Genomic DNA, 7,877 nt, shown 5'->3' with positions numbered 1-7,877 from the left:
CCAAGTCTTGATCTCACATTGATTTACCTTAAGTTAGATGGATGGTTTAATTATTATTCGACACCGACCACCTGCACAGGTCGAATAACAGGACACTGGGAACTAAGACACTCTGTTCTGAGTGGGGAGTTAAGTACCCCAATTCCTCTGGAATAAAGCCTAAGATTAGAGACAAGTGTCACTAAGCAGGGAATAACACAGGTGTCCAGGTGTGTGCATAGAAGTGACATCTTCCCCAAGCAGGACCCATGGCTCAGCTCCGCCATGGGCACCGAAAGGACAAGTGCACTTGGCTCCAACAAAATGGGCATCGGGAGGTCACTGACGACTCAGGGTACCAGACATCACTCAGTCATTTTTGTATATAATGTTCTTCCTGGAACGTTCTCTCCGAAGCATCCCCTTACCTTCTTCCCATGCCAATCATATGCACTCACTTGGCCTAATTCCTAATGTTTCAAAATAACCATCAATTCCTTTCGGAGTCTTCCATGACTCCTTCCCAAAGGGACTCCCTCTTCGGTGCTCCATGGCACCCTGTGTTTCTTATATCACAGCACTCATCATACTTTAATCATGAGTGCTTGCTTAATTATTTGACTCTCCTAATATAGTCTTAGTCCTCTGAGGACAAAGACTTAATCAGTCTTGCTAATCAGGTTCTAGTTCAGAGCCTACCTATGATAAGAACCCAATAAATAACCTATGATAATTATATTGAAAGCTTCCTGTTAACTCCTGGGGACACTGTTTATGTCAAAACCTTTGTGAATGGCTCTCCCTGGAGTTGAGCAGTGTACAGCCAGCACGATCTCACATGATGGTCTTGCCTCCCATCTGCTATGTACTGCATCCAAATTTTTCTTTGTTGACTTAGTTGAAGCATAGACTTTTAGTGTCTAATAAAAGCCAGAATTGCATTTTAGCCTGCATGTCCAATGAAACTCAATAAAAATTCCTTGGAACAACTGCATATGACTTAGAAATCTAACATTTGCGTGGCCCTTCATAAGGATTAAAGTCTTGGGATCTGGTACAGCAGGAAATTGTTTGTCATTAAGGAAGGCATTCTGGTGGTGGTGAAGGGATACATTCCAACAAAGGAAATTGAGATAGTCTTGAGTGAATCAACATTCTTGTTCTTTACCTGCTTTATCCTGCTAAGAAAGAGCAATTCCCTTCATTTCAAGTCTTTAAAAAGTAAAGAAAAGGGAACAAAGAAAGCTAGGTAGTGAGGAAGGAAAGGAGGGAGGGAAACAGAAAGGGCTCACAAGATCCCAGAATAGATGGGCAAGAAAGAAACCCAGGATGAGAATCGAAACGTTAAAATTGAACACTTTTGTGTATTTTAGGCTACATGTTATCGAGATCAGCTACAAATTTAGTGCTGATTTCTCTGATTTTGCTCAACACAGGAGGGGTGTCCATCTCACTGGCCCAAGCAAATCAGCCGTTGATGTTAAAGCCATTATTGCCAAGGGATGAACCTGGAGATATGTATTGACAGTATGGGCTCAGAAAGTTACTCACTGGCTAAGACTCTCAGCATTTCTGTCATCTAATAAGTGCAGTATATCTTGAGACATAATATTTGCCCCTGCTCTCAGCTTTACATATTGCAATCCCCAGGAGTTTTCCTGTACTCCAAAGTTGTTCTATCTATAAAAAAAGGGTGCTCTTCCCTTAAGGATTGCTGATCCCCCTATATTAACTAATAGCTCTCTAAGTATAATAGATGACTCATCTGCCCCCAAAGGATTGGCTGTATTGTCTTATGGCTTGGCTTAAGTCTTTGAATGTTTCTCGTGACTTCAGCCTTTAGTTTCCTGTTACTTCCAGTCAGATCTCACTAATTCCCGAGTTCATTTTCCTACTCAAGGAATTAAACTGCTCTTTTGGCTTTTGAAGATTCTAAAACAAATCATGATGGGACGTTTTAACAGTAGTAACTAGTCAAATTGCCAAAGTGGTTTGATCAACAATACTCAAATATTTGTGCCAATGCTAGTTTATAAATCCTCCTTCTGTTGGCCTTTGGGAAAATACTCGTTCTCTTACACTTCCCTGTCTCTATATACCCAACAGCCATCTTGCAGGTGTCTGCCTCCATGAAGTAGGGACATGCCTGATGTTGGAAGCCCCTCCCAGAACCAAAGAATACACCTCCCTTCAGATAGGGCTGGAGCATCTGTATTTTAAACAAGGCTATTGCATGCATAACAACACTGGTGACCCACACCTTAGTTTATACCTCTCGCAACATATCTACTTTTCTTATCTCATAGTTGTGTCCTCCTCTTAAATTTTCTGTCAAATATGTCCCTGAAGAACAGAGACTACATTCTGTGCATCTTTACTCTTTGGGACCAGAGCAGTGTCTTGCCCAGCGCAGACCCTTAAGCTAACATTGTTGTGTTAAATCATGTTGAATGTATTCTTGAGAGATGTGTAGATAAACAAATCAGGCCATGTTTGTGCTGAATTTCAGGGAGAATTATAATTCGTCAACAAAGCAAAATTACTTGCATCCTCAGTTGTTAACCTTTTGGTTTTCCATAGTTATGAATTCAGGTATCCCTGGAAGGATGGAAAAGAGTACAAGTGTGATCTTGGAGTAAGTTCTAAAGCAGCACTGGCCAACAGAAATTTCTAGGATGACGGGAGTATTCTAGTCTGTGTTGTTCAATAGTGTAGTCACAGGTGGCTACTGAGCAGTTGAAACCTTTGCTCATGTGACTGAGCCACTGAATTTTTTATCTAATTTCTATTGATTTTAATTTAGATAGCCTCACCTGGCTATCAGCTTCTTTATTGGGCAGGGCCATCCTAGAGGATAAGTAGATAATCTGTGACACTAAGATTGGGGAGCATTTTTACTCTTCTCTCTTTTTTTCCTCCCCAACATAATGTCTGGCACATTATTACTTTATTTAGTATTTGTTTTTTGGTTAACCTAAACTGAAGCTTTTTTCACTCATTTTCCTTCCTTTCCTTGTTTCTTCTCGTTTTGTTTCTTGTTGGTGTTTTTAGTTTATTAATTTTACTCCATTTAAAAACTTGTTTTCCTTCTTGTCTTTGGTCTGTCCCAGTGGTCCTGTTGGTGACACCCATTCTGACAGAGAGAATCTGACCCAAGACAGAAAATTTCCCTTCTCCCTGAACTTGATAGGGTTTTAAGAATATACAACTTCCTTGGGTGAGGGAATCAGCAAATACTCACTGAAGCTTCTGGATGATTTCTATATGCCTCTTCACAGTTCTTGTCCACCTGGAGGCTTTGATCTCACATCTTAAAGTCACATATGTATTGACCAAACATTTCAAGTATCACTTCCTCTCCCTCTGGCCAAGCTTGAGGCTTAACACCCTTGCTAGTTCAACTCCCCCACAAAGTAAGTTGTCATGCCAAGATAGATACAGAGATGGACCTAACTGATTAAAAACCCAGCCATGCAGTTTAAAATGTCAGACCATTAAAATGTAGAACTAAATGAAGCAAGTAATCCAGTGATTTCCTGGCCAGGAGTACCAGATGCATGCACCTGGACCCTGTTTGTAGACGTTGACAGTGCTGCTGAGATGTAATCCTTTCCAGCTGAGTCCTCCGGTAATGGACAGTGTTGGACAGTCTTTAGTTTGGATGGTTAAGTTGAACAGCATCAAGAAGATCATATGGGTCTCGATTTTCAGGGATGTTTAATAGACACCATTTCCTCCTTTCAAATACAACTTAAGTGCTTTGGAGGGAGGGGCATTTCAAATATTAGGGGAGTGCTTCTCAAACTTGAGTGTGTCCTGGAGGGCTTGTTAAACTCAGACTTTGGACCCCTCCCCCAGAATTTCTGAATGGGAGGAGGTGCCAAGAATTTGCATTTCCAACAAGCTCCCCAGTGATGCTGCTGATCCAGGGACCACACTTTGAGATACACTCTCTTAAGGGATATATAATGTAGAGCCACCACAAAGCCTGAATTTTCCAGCACTGTTACAATATCTTGTCATTTTATTCTTTTCTGCAAAGTTAATTTTTAAAAAATCGATAGCTTAATTAATGTACATTTGTCAGATATTTTATGAAAGTACACATACAAATTAATTCATTTGGCAAGTATTCCCACTATATGCCAGACAACATGCTAGCTTCTGGGACTACAGACATGAACCAGACAGACCACTTCTTACAGAGATTATAGTAGTGGATGAGAGCAGAGAGTTCACTGCAAAGTAAACAAGTACAGTAGTGATAAGGTGCCCAGAGGGATGGGGCACCAGGAGTTATGTCAGCACCTAAAGGACATGTGATGTAAACTTGGATGCTTGGAGGGTCCTCCTGGAGGAGGTAACATTTAAGTTGAGATCTAGTAAATAATAAGTAATTAGGTAGGCATAAAAGAAGAGGTGGAGGTGGGAGGAGGGGGAGAGAACAACAATATGAAAGACAGAGAAGGAACTACATTATGGTGCCCTGTGGGAAATGAACGAATCCCAGTGTGGCTGGAGTGTGTGGCACTAGAGGAAGAGAGTCTTAACACGACCAGGAGGGATAAGCAGGCTCAAGACTACACCAAGCCTTATGAACAGTAGTATGGGGTTTGGATTCTTCCTCATAGCCTCAAGCCAACTTTCCATCTGCCATATCCTTCATTACCTTTTTCATTTCAGGAAATATGGTCTTCCAGGAGAAAAGAAGCAAAGATGAATTTTATTTTATTAAGGCCTGATACATGTAGATCAAATAAGGGCAACCAATGCTGCAATCAAAATGCAACTTTATCTCCCACACCCCAGATAGAACTTTCTTACAAGGGTTCAATGTCCATGTCTCAAGACAAAAAACTATCCTACTTATTCTTAAGTAGCATGTAGTTCTTATGGTTATAAAGAGTTGCAAACAGTCTTGGTTCATAGATCAGTGTCCAACCCAGGATATTAATGAAAATTCTAAACATTGATTTAAAGGCAGCACTTCATTACTTTGCCAGGCTTGAAGCCTCTGGTGGGGAAAGGAGGTGTGGACTTCTCTTCCCCAATTCTCCAGCATGTTGGACAGATGGCTCAAAGGTCTGGGTGTAGGGAGGAGTAGAAAAGGGAAGTGGAAAGGAATGGAGTTGGTCCCCTGTGAGCTGGCTTTGCTTTCTCCATGCCTGGCAGATGTTTAAAATTGCTTCTTTGTCATGTGGGCCTTTCTGAGGGCTCCTTGGAGGATCTCTGCTTGAATCCTCCAACCTTAATCCCCTAGAACTAGGAAGGAGCTTCTCTCTTTTGTTTGGTCACTTACATCGTCTCCTTCTTCCACCGCCATGTAGCAGATCCTCATGGTATCTTGCACAATGTGCTTTTAGTCTAACTTATATCCCTGCAGCTGGGATGAACATTCCATGCATTCTGCCAGCATGCCACATCTCAGTATCGGCATCCTCTTGTTTGGCTACTAGGGACTGTCTCCAAAGCAGAGGGAGACCCTTTACACCTTGGAAAAACAGGTGAATAAATCTAATACAAGGAGCATAGCCTGAAACATTGATGATAATCAAATCATTATGTAAGTTCTTCCCACTTATAATTAATTTATAGAGAAGTCTGACAAGGACTTTAAAATACATAGGTTTTGTTTCCAGGAAAATACAGTAAACATTCTTTTTCTTATTTCTCCCAGTAAGTAGAACTAAAAACTCTTAACATTACACATAAAACAAGCATAACAGTACTTTGAAAACTGGAGAGAAGAAAACAGACCAATAGGACTTCAGAACCTGAGGTTTACTTTTTGCATCTATCACATATTCCAAACTGGATACCTGAAAATGCCAATAGGCACAGACAAAAAAGTCTGAGAAAAGCCATCTCTCTCTAGCCAAAAGACCAGTAAAAGGGCAGACTGGCAACATAAAAAGCTTTTAGACCCTAACCACTCTACTGTAGCCAAACATCACAGTAAAGGCTGCAGCCGCACACACACACGTCCCTGCCACAAGCAAAGGCAAGGTGCAGAGCTTAGACTCCCTCCCTCACCAGGCTATGATGAGGTACCACAAACTGCCCCATCTGACTCCTTTGGAGTGGGATCAGAAAAGTGGAGAGCTGAGAGTGGAGAAAATGATTGTTCCAATAGCTGAAAAATATCTGAATTGGAAGAGATGAGTCCTCAATTTATAAAATGATCCAAGTACCAAGGAAGATAAATAAATCCACATCTAGACATATCATAATGAAACTACAGAACATGAAGAGTAATACACAAAAGGTCTTACTTCCAGAGAGAAAAGACAGATAAAGGAGTATTTTTTATTAGAAAATGAGCACATTTCTTCATAATCGGAAATAGATGCCAGAAGATAATGGATTAATAGCTGCAAAGTGCTGATGGTATATGTCAACCTAGGGTTTTATACACAGTTAACTATCATTCAAAAGTAAAGGCAAAATGAAGACATTTTCAGTTACATGAAGACTAAGTAAATTTACCCCCAGAGAACCTCACTAATATAAGGAGTGAGGGGCTTCTGCACAAAGAAATGTAAAGAAATGTGGGGTACAAGAAACAATGGGGAGCATAAGAGTAATAAAATACGTAAATGGACATAATCAATTCTGACAAGAAATAAGTTTATTTTTTGAAAGATATCAAAGTAAAATTATAAACAATAATCAAAAGGGAGGGGGTGAAGTTCTATGGACATTTAAGACATTAAAATCCTTGCTGTGTCAGGGAAAAGGTGGGACTACCAAATAGCCTTAATGTTGCTAGAAAAATTTAGAATTGCTTTATATGTTAACATGTATGGGTAGGCACTGAAGTACTATAAATGCAAACCATACCTTTTAAAAAGAATAACAGGTAAAGTTATCAATGCCACCGAAGTTGGAAAAGGAAAACTAAATAGTAGCAAAGGAAAAAGAAAAATAAAGAAGAAAGGAAAAATTTAAAAACAGTAAAATAAATTTAAATTGCCAGTAAAAATAAATTCAAAATAATTTATTTATTCAATATGAAGATTATTAGATTGGATAAAAAATAAAATATACCCATATCCTACTCACAAGAGGAACACAGAAAACAAGGTAACACAAAATGTTTTAAAGGGAATTTTTTTCAAGCTATCCAATCCAGGAAAACACCAATTTATGCAAACAAAATAGGCATGCTAATGTATTACAAAATAAATAGTCAAAGAAAAAAATGTATTTAAAGGAAAAAAGATATTAAAAATATAATGAGTAAGGAAAAAGTAATTATCTAGTAGGACTATTAAAGGGTTTGGTATTGGTAAAGTGTTGTTGACTAGGAGTTGACTGTATCAAGAATCTCAAAGATTTCTGTATATTTTAAGTATTTTGTTAACAAATAAAAGGAACTTTAAAAAATTGATATCCAGACTAAGAAGCATAATATTTAAAAAGAGGTAGTACTGTGAGTAATTTACAAAGGGCTAAAAGCATGTGTTTGTCTGTTTTACAATTTCCTGGTTCTCATAAAACAAGTTGATCAGACTTGATAGTAATGATGCCTCCAGATTTATTAAGCTCTTATTCTCAATTTTTATTGCCTATAGAGAAATACAAACGTCTTAAAAGAGCAATTCAATTTTTTTAATCTTCAACTAAAATATTAGAATGTGGAAAGATATTAAAAAGGCTACTCACTATGTAATTGAAAAGAAAATAAATGCCTTGTACAAATATTAAAGGTTTTGATGTAGATGCAATTAGTTCAACCTGGGAGTTGTACATATCAAGAATCACATTTTCAAGGATAAATTTCAGAGATATGGCAGGAAATTGACTCTATGGGATGGATCAGTATATTAGTAACCCTCTTTTCTTTTTTTAAGACTGCTGATACTCCAGGCATATCTGTGCTCACTTGCCCAGTCTAC

This window comes from Manis pentadactyla, chromosome X, assembly GCF_030020395.1.
Source record: "Manis pentadactyla isolate mManPen7 chromosome X, mManPen7.hap1, whole genome shotgun sequence".
Lineage (NCBI taxonomy): Eukaryota > Metazoa > Chordata > Mammalia > Pholidota > Manidae > Manis > Manis pentadactyla.
Note: the sequence above shows the minus strand (reverse complement) of the source record.